We start from the raw sequence: 15,788 nt of genomic DNA, 5'->3' as shown, positions 1-15,788 counted from the left end.
CCTTAATTTTATAACAATAACATCTCGCTTCTTGTAACTTGTACCAAACTCTAACATGCAGTATCTAACACTTATTTTGAACTCATCTTGCAAAATCTCGACGTTTCAAAGAAACTAATGCCATTAGCTCTTTTTTCATACACTAGCATAATTTGACATTTGCTCCACGCAATGTGCTATGGTCAAGTACCTCAGTTATTAAGTATGAATAAGGCCAGCTTTTACTTTTTTATTGTCAGACTATTCAAATTGCTTTTGTATAAATTGTATCTTCCAGGTGTCTCTGGGTCCGATCCGGAGCTGCCGACAACCTAAGGGGTTACCCGGGTTCCGAGTCAAAGCAACAATAGAAACGGGGAGGTTTTAAGTTCGTAAAAATCTGGCTCTCTCGTTTTACCCAGGGCGGGAGAAGCCATTAGATGATTTTGCCGAAAAAAAGGTACCTTAGAGACACGAAGCTCTTTTGATCCTGCAAAAAAAAAATATCAGAAGACGTCAATATGTCATACGATGAGAAGGCAGTTGCGGTCAGTTGGGTTGGGCCTGTTCTTCGTTTTTCATTTGTTTCTTTCATACTTCTGTGCGATTTCTCTTTTTTCTTTAAATGAAAATAGTCGTTAATTGAGTGTCCGGTAGTGTTCCTGGGTCGGGCAGAAGAATGATTAGGTATAACTCGGTTTTTCGAAAATCTTCAACAGTAGTGTGTCCAATGTGTGTAATAGGAGTATAAATATATTTCCTTAAGGTCAAATACATAATTACGCACATATTTTATACTTCTCAATTTTAATCATAATTTAATCGACCCATGAACTTCTACAATTTGCAACTTTTAACCAAATCGTGCGGCCAATTACATGCAAATAAGGAGCCCCAATACTGTTACGCTGACACCATCAGAATATTTATTTTCTAAGCCGTTATTTTTCAAGTCACTTATTGAATACCGAATTTATTGCAAAATGACCTTCAGATGTTCAGGGCCGGTCGTTTTTAGAAACGTTTTGATGCACAAAGCGATCGCAGCGGCATCTATTGTGCTGCAACAACACCACTAATGAATCTGTAATGGTACTGTGACCTTAGTAAATGGTCGTTACTAGATAGATGTACTAGATTTAAGTAATGTGAGTATACGGCTACACATTGAACTAACCAGTATAACCTGACCCTTGAATATGCGGAAAGATCATAGAAAGCCAGACCATGATAAACTGGTTTTGTATAGCTTTATGTGTAACTGTGTGCACTGTAAGCAGATAATGAGCTAACAGCCGGATGCTACTGTCAATCTCGTTGATGGGACCTTGAATTTACTAACTAGGTATAAAAGGTTAAGTTAATGACTAATTTACATAAATATAACTGCAAAATCACGTCTCTTCGTAATGATGAATGTAGTGATTTACATATTTTTATGACAGGGAGATCAAAATAAAGCAAACGGTTTAATGACCAGGATTGGACGATTGGCTATGTGCAAGGGTAAGATGCATTTATATGTGAATGTTAGTAAATATCTGTCACCTAATAAGTTTACAAAAATCATCTCCGTGGTAGGTACGTTAAATACGACCTCATCTAGATTTATTATAATAATTTTGACGTGTAAAAGTGGTATTTTGAAGCCTGTTTACAAAACAAATGTGTATATCATCTGAGCAATCTTATTGCCGTGCAGTAGAGTGCAATTTCACCTGAAACTAGATTCCCAAAATAAAAAAAGCGATTCTTTTTTTGGAACCGTGGCCGGACCAGGAATCCTCAGCTCGGTAGTCTCATTTACTTCTAGAGAGAGATTTATTAGATTTATGTGTGTGAATATTGATGATATTGAAAGAAATTATTATTTCCCTGCGAAAATGTCATATTGCCTATCTGTGTATAGAGACAACCTTGGCACCAGTTTATTGACAGTTGCTCTGTCTGATGCTGATTGCTGATGTCTGTTTGATGTGGTAATACAATTTGAATGCAAGTACACGTAAATGTAGCTCTAATAGCATAAACACACTGCGCCATGCCATTTTGTGCAGTATGCTAATCAATAACCTTTTAATTTAATCCTATATTTATTAGAATTTATTAGTATATATAATTCTACTTTTTGTAAAAGTAATAAAGATGATTTTACGTAAAATTAACGGTAGAGTTTCTGGGCTTGTTTTTTCACGCGAACATCAATAGGGGATTTAATTTTGAGCGGGAGAGGGGGAATCATCCAATGACTTCTCTCGCCTTGGGCTATGTAATAGGGAGTGTCAGACTCTTATTGACTAAAAACCACTCTGGTTCTACTCATTTCGCCACCGTGTCTTCCTTGCAGTGATGACACTCGGGCGTTTCCTCCCGCCCAATTAGAGGAACCTGTTCCTGACACCTGGGTTAGGCTCTAGATGAGGACACCGTGGCGATTCTCAACTCCTCAAAGAGGTTACTTACTGGCCGCTGCAATGCCAGCGAGCCCAAAGACTCTTTGGCAGCGATTTGGATTATGTTCTACTGGAAATCCGATAATTGTCATCATTTTTTTTACTAGTGGACCACCTGCAATCTTCTTGTTCTAACCACTAGGGATGATACAACGATACTTTTAAGAGTGTAGAAGAAAAAATGGAAATAGGTATTGATTAAAGATGATTAACATTTTTGGAATAAGGTTAGTTAATTAGAATCAATTAAGAGTTTCTAATGCGTTAGGAAATTCAATATTTATTTGCAAAATAATAAGATATTTTCGCAACGGAACAGATATTAAAATAAGTATAATTCAAAGGTCGTATTAACACACTTACCAATACATATGCGTAATAATATTGCAACACATAGATAAGTTAATATTAATTTCAACCATAATTTCATTAGTTTTACAATAGAGTTGTGTAATACGTATTTTATTTGTAATATATATTGTTTATTGTACATTTTTGGTATTAAGATTGAATAACATTTACATATTAACCATTTATCTTTAGAGATACTGTTTCCTATTTAATACATGGTTAAAATTATTGCGTAAGAAAGAACATAACTATATCGATCGAGTATGTACCAATTTTTTTTTTGCATTTTCGAGTTATAAACATAACACTATAAGGTGTGGTCTTATGATTTAATTCTAAATTCCAGACATTACATGATATTTGGATACCCCCATTTTGTGCGAATTTTGATGAGAGCATTCATAAAAAATCGCAGTTTCTCTTAGGAAACATTTCTCCCTCATCACCATTTTCAAAAGTGCTTATTGCAATTAAAAAATTAAAACTGCTTACTGCCAGCCCTGTGCAAAATAAAGCAATCACATATCAGGTGCAAGTATGCAACTCAAGTAATGACAATTCGAGCATCGCCAACTCGTATCGTAACACAACGCTAAATGTTCTTGTTGTAACTAAATATCGGCGTGCGCGCATTTCCGCGATGACGTCACATTACGAGCGACGCTCCAAATGACTCCTGCGCAAGTCACGTGATGAACGGGTTAGGTTACTGTTGCTATCTGTAATGTAGATTAGTTTTTGTATGTTGAGGTGTTGTGTAGTGTAATTAGTGGGTTAATTATAGTGCGTTTCTTAAATATCACTTATCTGTATGTTCGTAGAAACATTCTTATAATGGATATTTTTTTTAGACTTTATATACCACAGTAAAAAAATCGTGTCAAAGTGATGAGGATACGGGCTATCACGTGTCGGTAATATATGGTAGTATCCCCAGTATAGGATGATCAATTAGTGTGTTAGTTGTAAACGTAAAATTACAGAATGCTTGCCACCAAGGCTCCTGTAAAATCGGTGTTACAAAGATGGTTATTATAAAAGTATAGTTATTCCATATTAGATATACAACAGATTCGACGTTGTAAAAAAATCACACCCATACTCTAGAATCTAGGCACGTATACTTTTTATTTTCAGTAACAGAAAGCCGTATTTACTTTGCAAAAATATGATAAAAATAGCAGGAAAACCTCAATTTCATTAACGACCTTCTGAAGCCTTGAATACATACATATATTGATACACACATACATATGTCATACTAATGAAAGCGCAACTTGCGGTTTTGCATTTTTGTAAATATGTATTCTAATACATATCGCAAACACATTAGCTGTTACTTTTACGTATTGTATTTTGCAAAACATTTCGAAATTGGTCAAGTACGTATTGATAGGTTACCGCAATTTATAAGCTTACTCGAAGAAAAATATGGACGTTTTAAATTACCAACTTATTGTGCTGAAAGGATGGCAATGTCATTTAATGGCATTGTGTATTGCCATATCAATTTATCGTGAACTAATGTTATTTTTTGTTTGTTTCTTTGAATTTTTTTTTTAAATGATGGTGCAATGAAACTACTTTTTGCAGCGATGATTCTCGTGTCGCCGGTATACTAACATAAATAACCTTTCGGAGTATATGTACCTTTTTTCTTGTGTAAATCAGATTCTATAAATAAATAATCTGTGTTGTATAATCTATTAGTAGGTATAAAAACAAAAACCATTTTCTTATGGTTTCCACGTTTTACTTATCGATAAAGCGAAGTGATTAATGAAGGCGATAAATTTTAAGTGAATGGATAGGAACGGATGCCGTGCGAAGCCGATAGCATCTTTAGTTTTCTACTGCTGTCGATGTATAGTAATTCAAATGTAAAACAATGAATTATTTTAATCTAGTTTCATATTAATGATGTGAACATTCTTTTGCTACTGTCTTACTGCGACTGCATAGGGCTTGCTGCTCTTGGTTTGGTTTGCACCCCCTGAAAATGGATTTATTATCATTATTCGAAGGTTCTAAGTAAGCCCCCACGGAATCCGGCTGACCGGTGACTTAAGTGTATTGTTTTTTGAGAGGGAAAACCCAATGTAGAGCACTTTGGATTCACCTTGGACGAGACGAGAGGGAGTGTCAGACTCTTACTGACTAAAAACCACCTCGTTCCTACTCCTGTTTTTCGGTAACTTGGTAACCCGCTAGGCAGTCCGCAGCCCCGTATTACATAGGATTATATTGAGTGTTTAACATATTAAATATGTGAGTATTTAACATATTAATATTTAGGGCTCAAAAGTTGCACTGTTGTGTTATGCTACGTAACAAAGACACAAAGAATTCTGATAGTCTCGATCCATATTAAACGATATTAAAATGCTCTCACTACTAATAAAGAATGGAATGTTGCGAGTTTTAGTAAACAATCATGTGTGGCCATCTTAGCATTAGTGTTGCGTTATAATTTCATGCTAATTAATTAATTAATGGCCGTTTTATTAATGTTCGCGCCTAATATAATGTATCTCATTATTTAAAATTATACAGCAGACATTGATATTCGCGAACGATTGAGATATCTTTTAGTAGGTGAAAATTTAGTTTCATTAGGGTCCATGGTGGCGAAATTTTGTATGAATATTGTTTTCTTTTGGCCTAAATCGGAGTCTTCAAGGTTACTATATAGTAGTGACTATTGTAGAAATCATTTGGAAATACAAATAGAAATCATTTATTTGCATTGATATAGGTGCAGATGAGTTGTTACAAAGTCTTTTAGTTCCAAATACATTCTAACATTTGGCATGAAAAATTTGAGAAAAAATAATAATACAATTAATTTCTATTTCTATTCTGTATCAACATACTAGATTTTCAAAGCTATATTTAATAACCTAATCCAACGATTAGGTGAAAATCTTTATAACTGTCAATGAGCTAAAGGTATTCCAGTTTTGGTGAAAGTTTTTATCTTTCTATCAAAATATTAGGATTCCTATTAGTTAATTATTCGGATGTTTCGAACGTTCCTATTTATTACTCATTTATGCACAGATATTATCATATTTAAGTTTTGAATGACGCACATAAGAGCACACATTCTGAAACCAAAACGAATCCTCCAAGAAAGAACGAGTAGAAACGATTATATATTCGTGTTATTGTTATAAAAGTCAGCTTAGTTCTTCCAAAAATGGTCAAATCTAAAAACTAGTCCTCATAATTCTGAAATATCGAAAGTAAAGGTGCTTAGAAACTCATACTCATAAAAATGCAGTGAAAACATAGTAAAAAAACAACTTTTACAAGTTAGAGGTCACTAGTCGGTCAATAGGCCGCTTCAAACGATTAAATAAACAGCAAATTGTATTTAAAAATGAAGCTATCCTAGATTGATTGCTGACAGTGAGTGTTGCAATACCGTGTGTTAACTAAACGGTTAAATTACCCTTGTAACTGCTTTACCTTGGTTCACTCTCAAAAGTTAAGAGGACGAGTACGTGGGAAGATTAGAATGTTACTCGAAGTCGAGAGTAGATGCTCTTAGAATGACAGATTAAACTAGTCCCGTTTATCACTGAGATAAGTTTGTTTATTAATATAAATATTTAAAATTATAGCAATTTTCTTGTTTTCGTTGTTCCATAATAACGAAACCGAAGCTTCACAGATTCGGTTGATCAACCAAATCTTCACATATTCGGTTGGTAACGAAACCCAATCTCCACTGATACAGTCTACTGCATCTTATAAGCCGAAAGATCCGGTTTCGATTCGGTATTCCACAGATTCGGCTTATAACGAAACTGAATTCCCATAGATTCGGTATTCCATAGAAAACGAAACCATCGTTTACTTACACTAAACTTACTTGAACTTCTTAATTAATCTAGAAACAGTCATATCGATTGATTGTAGTGGCAGGGCTTGATTAGGTCGACACTTCTTAAATAGCAGGACTCTGCAGCAATAGACGCCTTTCAGCTGATGATAATAAAATTACTATTTCCTAATACTTAATAGGCACTTTCTTTGGACTATCATTTCAAACAACAGTCATAATACGGTGAATGGTAGATATCACGATTGTCATTGCAATTGGAAATACGACAGTTTAAATGCATTAAGCCATATTATTAGCAAAATGTTTTAAATATTATTTATCTTAAATACAACAAAATAGAAACGGTTTTCCTAACAATATTTGCAATAGGCCGCCCACATTATAGTAATTTCGATGCTGAATAAAATTTTATTTGTGTAATAAAATGGTATTAGCATTAATGACTGAATTAATAATTTAATTTTCTCTGATTCCAATGTGACGGTCACCCGTGGCGACGCGACGCATCAGTCGCCAACGAATGTTCGGGTCATACATACAGTTACAGGCGGAAGCGAGAGCGGGAAGTAGATTGGAGTAAAAATATTTGATTTTATCAAACTTCTAAAAACTATTAATTTTTTTCTAGGGGTTTTATGTAATTTCTTTCTCATTTGGTTATAATTATCATTTTGTTATATAAATATAAAAATTAAGGTATTTTTGGAAATTTTGCGTATTTAATTTAGTTATAAATGATAATTAAACACTTGATAAGAAAATGTTTGAAGGGCCTCTCATTAAATGCATCACCATGAGATAGTCTGTAGTCTCTTTATAAAAAGGCCTTGCCCTTAAAACTAGTCAATAAACATTAAGTGATCGGCTCACCGTGATCTTGTTACATATTCGTTCATTAAACGCTGCCATTAAAGTTCTAAACAACTTTTTACTCAAACTGTATGTACATATTTCCATTTAAGTGGCGGTGTGTTACATCCGTCGTTTAGCAACATAGTATCTTCTCACGTACAAAGTATTTTCCTTTCTTATCTCGAATCTGATCAAACATTTGAATATATTCCATTACCCCATATTTATTGGTGCGGTACCAATAGAGACTTGAGAGTATCAATACCGGTAGACTAGAGTCGTATGTTATTGGGAGGTGTGATTGACATACTTCAATTTGGATAAATAAACACCAATACATATTTTTCTTATGTTTTTCAGCTTATTCACATAACTGTTTTACGAGGAACTCGGCTTGTTCTAAGCCAAGCTAGGGGCTTATATTTATAAGCAGTTTTATGATTAAATAGACCAAAATTATGTTCTCAAAGTGGAAGTAAAATCGCCTATGACACTACTATCCAAAAATCGCTCGCTTCTACAACATAACACGACCGTTACAACACAAGGCTATACCCACATACTTGCTCGTTCCCGCTCACTTCTAACGTAAATATTTAGACGATTACAATATGTATAGAGGTTAAGTTTTTAATAACTGTTATAGTAATTTGCGCTGGTATATTGACCGTGATGTTGGCTAATGCTCGTCTTCTAAATATGGTGGAAATGTTATTCTTTGGCGGCACTTCTAGTGTGTTGCGTCGCAAGTAATTTATGATGAGTACTTCGCAATGTAAACGTATGAAAACTAACAGAAATTATAAGTATACTACAAGTTTTGGAGTATGCAAATTCCGTATCTTTGGAACTTTCAATTCGTTTGTCAAAATACTAGTTTTACATACTAAGTAATTGTAACTACAGGTATAATTGTTTTTGGTTTGGTCGTACTGATCTCTGGAACTACTGGCATCCGATATAAATATGATCGAATTCATTTGTTTTACAATTTGTTTTGTTCACTAGTAATACAGGCGGTAGGTGGTAGGCCCATCTTCCCACATCTGCATAATGATCCGATAGATAGGCATCTACCCTTACATAATACCTCTCACCTATGTACTGTAAACTTTGACTCAAAGTGTCATTATACGAGTACGTAATGTACTCATGACTTGTATGAGACTCAATAAATAAGAATAAAGTATTTTATTTCTTTCGAGATCATAGATTTTCTTTTTCTATGGTATAAGACGACAAACGAGCCGACGTATCGCCTAATGGTAAGCAATCGCCGTAGCCCATGAATACCCGAATCACCAGAGGCGTTAGAAATGGGTGGTAGGAATTTAAGGATTTTTGAGGAATCGGAGGATGAAACACGACGTAAGCGTTGTTTCACGTCGGTTTTCTGTGAGGCCGTGGTATCATTCCGGTTGAGCCGGCCCATTCGTGCCGAAGCATGGCTCTCCCACACTTAAAACTTCTCTTTTCTGACGTTCCCTCTTATCAATAATATCAGTCACAGTCTTATGACGTCTGTTAGCACAGGACATAGACCTCCTCCTATGACTTTCAGTTTGGCCGGAATATTTGAGCTAACAAGTCAAACCAAATAGGAAGTAAGCCAGACAGAATCGAGAGTAGATAGTATTCCTACTTTCGTAACTTAGAACATAAAAAAGTTGTTAATTTATTTGAACTTAAACATGTAAGTAAAAAAATATTTTTTAAGCGACGTAAAAGGAGGTTCTCAGTTTGACCTGTATGTATGTTTGTGAGCAATTGTCTCGTGTTTGACAGTGCCGATTTTGATGCAGTTTTCAGTATTTTTCAGACTTAGGAGAAGGTTATAAGTCTTTGTGTTATAAATGCCGTGTAATAAGGAGTGAGCCTATTGCCATAGGTATACTGGGCACAATAAATACATAAAATAGATTTTGACTATGTCATAGCAATGTAGATACATATACCTACCTATCTTATCTAGGTTTAGTACTTACATTCGAATTCCGGGGTCCCCATGTACTTTAATAGATTAGATGACTGCTTAGGTCTAAGGTCAGCTAAGGTTTATCTAGGTATGCTAAGTAGGTATGTACCTATATTGATGTAAGCATTTTATTTGTTATATAATAATCTTTATGATGTTATGTTTTCCTGTGTATAGTATATTATTTTCTTGTGATAGTACTTACGATCTTAGTTTGATATTACATAGGTATTAGGTAGGTAATGTTTCCCAAGAGTAAGACAGTCCACACACATGGCAGAAGTCATTGGATGATCGCCCCCCCAATTACCTCATTCCACTCTTTCTTTTCTTTCTTGCTCCGCACACAATATGTATTTAAAATAGATGTAATTGCATTAAAGCCATGGACCACCTTTTTTAAACCCTCAAAACTTGCACATCGTGCCAGAAGATATACAGAAGTAGATGTAATAAAATGTCTGTCTGTTTATTTGTGAACATTTTATGGCAGGTACTAACTTGTAACTAAGAAAGCAATGGCGCCAACATAATTATGTAAATCCACGAGCTAATGTCAATCAGTTATTCAATATGTTGTCTGCAGTGACGCACTTTATGATATAATACTTGTGATTTGACTGATTTATAAAGTCACATAGTTATAGCTTGCGGCTCTGTTTGTCTGTGCAGTTTTATAATAACTTTTTTCGTGCTTGTTACTATATTTTGTCTGTAAAGTCCTATTTACCTATGTTTGTAGAACATTTTATCATTATTAATTTAAAAGTTAGTTAAGAATGTACATTTATGTAGATATTTTCCATTTATTAAGTAACTTCCTATTTTTTTAATATTCTGTCTTGTTTAAAAAGAATGTGTTTAGTTATGCTAAATGACAAATTAATTATACCATTTAAGATTTCCTTATGAATCGAGAACACATTCACATTTGACAGCATTTAATTTATTACTAAATAAAATCATGGCTGAAATTAAATAAAAGAAAAAAATAAAGGTAATCCTATTGGTACATCGTTTCAAAACACTGAAAAAGAAATTCCAATTATTTTATGCCCGAACTGGGAATAGAATCTATTATATAAAAATAAGTCGGGGTTTCCTTCCTGACGCTATAACTCCAGAACGCACGAACCGATTTTCACGGTTTTTCATTCTTTGGAAAGGTCTCGGGCTCCGTCAGGTTTATAGCAAAGAAAATTCAGGAAAAATTCAAGGGAAAAGCAGGAAAACAGGGAAAATTGGTAGCGAAACGGAGTTCGCCGAGTTTGCTAGTAATACATAAAAGAATCCGAAACCGTCATATTTCTAATTAAAAAGAAACTCGTTTTTTGCTTAAACATAATGCTAGCGGATATAGAAACTGATTCTCATTACTTGCCCCAGGTCAAATACATTTTGAACACTTAAGATGTGAAATTAAGAATTTCTTTTAAGCCTGGGGCTGATTGCTGTGTGATAGACGTGCTGCTCATCAGTGATGGCACGTCGCCGTTGTCAGGCGGATCCGCGGAGATGTGATAGTTAGGCACGTACTTCCATAACGGATCTTGTGAATAAAAAATTTGAACGAGGAAAGATGCTGTTGAAGATGATTAAATAAAGAATGTAGATAACACAGTATTATGAAGATTTTTGAATAAGAGTTTTTATGCGACAAGTCCGCCATAACCTCCCAAGCCGTTGCTCTTCCTGTAAGCCAGGATCTACAGTAGATACAACCATGAAAACACCGGCACACAGAAGTCAGGCGTGTCCCATGGACATGAAAGTCCTGGACCCCGGGACGAAATAAATCAAAAGAAATATAATTTCACATCTTTAGTGGAGAAGAAAAGAAAATGATAGATTCCACTTTTCTCGGTGAAATTTAACTCAGGAGACAACTGCTTTTTTCTAGACGCATATATGTATACAAACTTTAACGGGACTTTTATTGGCAAGTAGCCGATGTACGACGGAGTAATTTTATTAGTCACAAAGTCCGTAGTACACGAAGCCGCGGGCATCAGTTTGTATCTAATAAATACAGAGAGTCACTTTCCACCACTTGATCTGGAAGTTATTCGGGGAGGGATGTTTATGGTAAACTACAGCCACGCTTATATTTAGTCCAATATCTCACGTAGGTTATTTAATAACAAGATACATTACATGATTGACTGATCAAGCCATCAAGGTTAAACAAGTCTCATATCCTAATTAAAAATAATTATTTTAATTACAACACAGCTCGTGATACATGGCAGAAACTTTCTAACGCAGTAAATATATTTGTAATATAAAATTCATAAACTAACTAAATAAAAAACGTGTTCACTAATTTGTGTTAATTAAAACTTATAGACGCGCTATGGGTACTATATTGCGAAATGTTAGCGAGTTACCTTTATATCTTACGACACGATATCGACACGATTTTTCGTCACGACCTACGGACAGTGTAGTCTTCTATCATATTGTATCTTGATGATAAAAATAAACTTATATCATCTCTCGTTGAAAATATTGAAAATGGCTTTGAAACTGTAGAAAAAAATTGTTTTTGTCTAGGTTTTACAGATTTTTCTGGATAGCATTGGAAAAATGACATTTTTTTTACACATTAACTGTTGTCAGCGACTTCGTCTTCATAGAATAATAAAATAAATTATTAAAAGTCCCTTCAAAATCGGTCCTGCAATTTCAGAGATTAGCCAGTACAAAAAACAAACAGCCAAACAGACAGATAGACAAAAATTAAAATAAAATATTTTGGTAAATAATTAATGTAGAACCATAATTTTTGGTCAACGAAGTAGCTATTTTAGTTTCTAAGTCCTGGGTACACATGCGTACGTGTCACACTGTCATAAGCCCAAAAAAGCGTTTATTATTATTAAAAAAATATACAATTTAAATCGTGCGTTGTAAAAGTAATATTATGTCTGCGGAATGGTAATAGATGCTGCAGTACGCGTGATTGCCGTTTTAAGTCGCAAGTAATACGCGTCAGTGGGCTATCGAGTCTTCTCCAATGGTCCAAGTAATAAGCTTTCGAATTGATTACCAAAATATTCTTGCATTCTATGAGATACCTTTAGTATGTGTAATTAAAACTGTTTATGAAAAAACGATGCAATATTTTGCCGAGAATCAACGCGGTTTTATCTTGAATTTTGAAAATACTAGAAAAAACGTAAGCAGCATAAAACACTCAAAATCCAGTAACTTTTTAGTCTGTGATTCACTGCTGAGTAAATCGTCCCTTAATCCTTTATTAGGGTGAATACACTTTCACTTTACCTCAATTAAAACTGCTATTCTCTGCTATCTGTCTAACAAACAAAAAAATCGCAAGTCGCTCTCCGCTTTTAAATTAAAGATACTACAGTGAGAATCAAATATTGTGATGTATGATGCGATATGGCCTTCTGTGATACCTTTCATTTTTACAATTACGACGAAAAAACTATAAAAAGGTTCGGAAATTTTAAACGCCTGTTTCCATTCATTGGTAGCTAGCGATTCTGAGATGTCAGATCCGAATCTTGGACCGGGTCGGGTAAAATAGGACATTTCGATTTTTTGATTCGATCGACAATTTCGATTTTCAAGTTCTTAATTTCAAACGAATCTGTCGTCAGTCTGGATCTGTCTGTGAGTCTGGATGATTTAAATATTTTCCATCCACTATAAAAATGAAATTAATAACTTAGTACCAGTTGACAATTTTGGGTGCCTTGGAAAGTAGACGTAAAAGTGTAATGTGTTTTGGTTCCTACCTGGTCGGTTAGAATTTAGTCTTACATAATTTAAACTTTTTATTTTTAGATTTTACCTCATACAATGAATATTGAGAGGCAAAGAAAGCACACGAATTAGCATTCATTTGATTATGTGAACGATGTTTTTTTACGATTCCTTTCCGTTTTAGTGTTTGCGGTTTTTAAATACGTTTATTTTTTTATTTGCAAGTCGTGAGTTGGACATCAATGATATCTGTTTTTTTGTTTTAACAAAATGTCTTTTCATTTTGAGACAGCTTCATTGGCTACCGAGTGTTTACGGCTATTTTATTAGACTTCGATCAGTCTACACTATAGCAAAAATACAGTGTACTGACTTCTGTTATCCTCAATAATCGTTATATTCAGAGCAGTTTTATACCTAAACAGTGCTTTAAGCAAACACCTATGCACAGTTGAGCACGCGCGTCTCTCGGCTGTTATCTATAACCTGGCGCCCAAGGCATTGCCTAGTTTGCCTTAGGCATAACACGGGTCTAGATATATATTACCTATCTATGCACTTTATAGTCGTGGTGGCCCGGAGGTTTAAGACGCCCATTTCTCATTTTTGACAGTTCATAGTGAAGGAAAACATCGTGAGGAAACCTGAGATTATAATTTCTTATTATAAGTTTGAAATCGCCAACCCGCAATGAGCAAATGTGGTGAATGGGAGCTGTTGATGTGTGTATGTGATGTGTGTATCTTTTAAACTTGTATACCTCATGAATAAAAAAGACTTCCTAGTAAACCAAATTACACTGATATTCACACAAACATAATTCGTGTTTAAAGGTTAATTTTTTGAATTGTTGTGATGTGTTACCGTGATGATAGTCATCACGCTATGTCGAAAGCAGGTTGAGCAAGTTTTATAGTGTTAGCCATTTTAAACATTGAAAGCGTATCCAGTGGATTACACGCAGTGATGTGATCATCACCATCACATGTGGATTTTTATATTACGTTCATGTAACTGAAATTATTCTATGGTTATCTTAGACTAGTAATAATTTAGTTTCTAGTTTCCATTTGTTATGTCAACTGCTCTGAAGAGGCTTATATCGATGATACAGCCATAATGATTCCTGATCGCTTTCGAACTTTGTGGGGATCTAACCGTACCTACTCTTTTAATGCACCGGAGATATATCACAAATCACAATTTACATAGGTTTATTCTAGTTTTCTATTTTATCATGTCTCGAAAACTGAATCACAGCTTTTGAATTGTTATAGAATTTAAAGGAATGTTGCAACAGCAAAAAATAAAAATAACTAGAGAAAATCTTTAAATACACAAAACCTTTAAACGATGGACATATTTTTGCATTGTTAGAGAACAAAAAACAGTATAACTAGACCGCTCATAGTAAAGCTGTTGTGAAATAGTTATGCACTTCGTTGCGTCTCAAGAAAAACTGGTCGCAGCGTACCCACTGCATCAAGTGTTAATACTTGACACGCCGATTGACATTCTAAGTACTAATTTCTATTAAACCCACATGTTTCTGACGTAACATATCGGAGGTAACCTTACCTTATATGATGGATTGTCATGGTAATAAGTATTTAACTGAGAATTACGGGAGACATTGAGTTTTTTATGTATTCTGAAATTTATAGCACTTATAGTTCTTACCGTCACGTATAGTAATAGATCTGAATTGACTCTCTTGTAAAGAGAAGAAAAAAGGCGGCTTTGTAAAAAAATTTGTTGATGTTTAAAGATTTTCTACATGTAAATCCTTCGTAAGGTACAAAATCGAAAATAATTATATTTTAATAATTGTATTTTTTTATAAAAAAAAATCGTAACAAGAGCGCGTTCGGCTCTCTGATTGGTTGATTCATTCATGCTGACCAATCAGAGCGCGAACGAATTCTAATTTAGTGTTTGGTCAACGTAAAGAAAACTCGTACTCGTGCCCTCTCTTGAAAGTCGTGTTCTCAAATAGTTTCCGAGGGCTTTTGTTTAAGATCTACGTAAAGATAGTAGATTATTATCTAACTAACTAACAGATTCATCAAATCGTTAAAGTAAGATGTCGATAATATCTGCAAAAAGTGATCACGCTTCTTTCTGAGAAAGTTTGCACTTATAGGATTTCCTTTGTTTTTATTTAGATTATTTTAGATTTAATGTAAAGTGTTGTACAAAATTAGGTACCTACTAACTACTAATTAGATAGTAGACCTAGTAAGACTTCAATTTAGAAAAGAGGTCCACTCTGTTTAAGTCTAAATATAGACAGATAGACATACATATTGTGAGTATAAAACATTATTTCTAATGTTTTAATTCATTGCAGAGTGCAAATACCTACGACAAATCTTGAAATATATGACATTGTTGCTGGTTGTAAAGAATTTACTCTAATACATACCTTAATATAGTGTTTCACGAAGCCAACCGCATTGAGCAAGGATGATGGTTAATGATAAAAACCTTCTCCGTTCGAGAATAGGCCTTTTAACAGTGGCCACTTATAGGCTGTTGATAATGATCTGATGTAGACTATCTAACTCATCATAAATAGTAAATGTGCCAACACATA

This window comes from Spodoptera frugiperda, chromosome 3 (assembly GCF_023101765.2).
Source record: "Spodoptera frugiperda isolate SF20-4 chromosome 3, AGI-APGP_CSIRO_Sfru_2.0, whole genome shotgun sequence".
Taxonomy (NCBI): domain Eukaryota; kingdom Metazoa; phylum Arthropoda; class Insecta; order Lepidoptera; family Noctuidae; genus Spodoptera; species Spodoptera frugiperda.
This window is presented reverse-complemented; position numbering follows the sequence as displayed.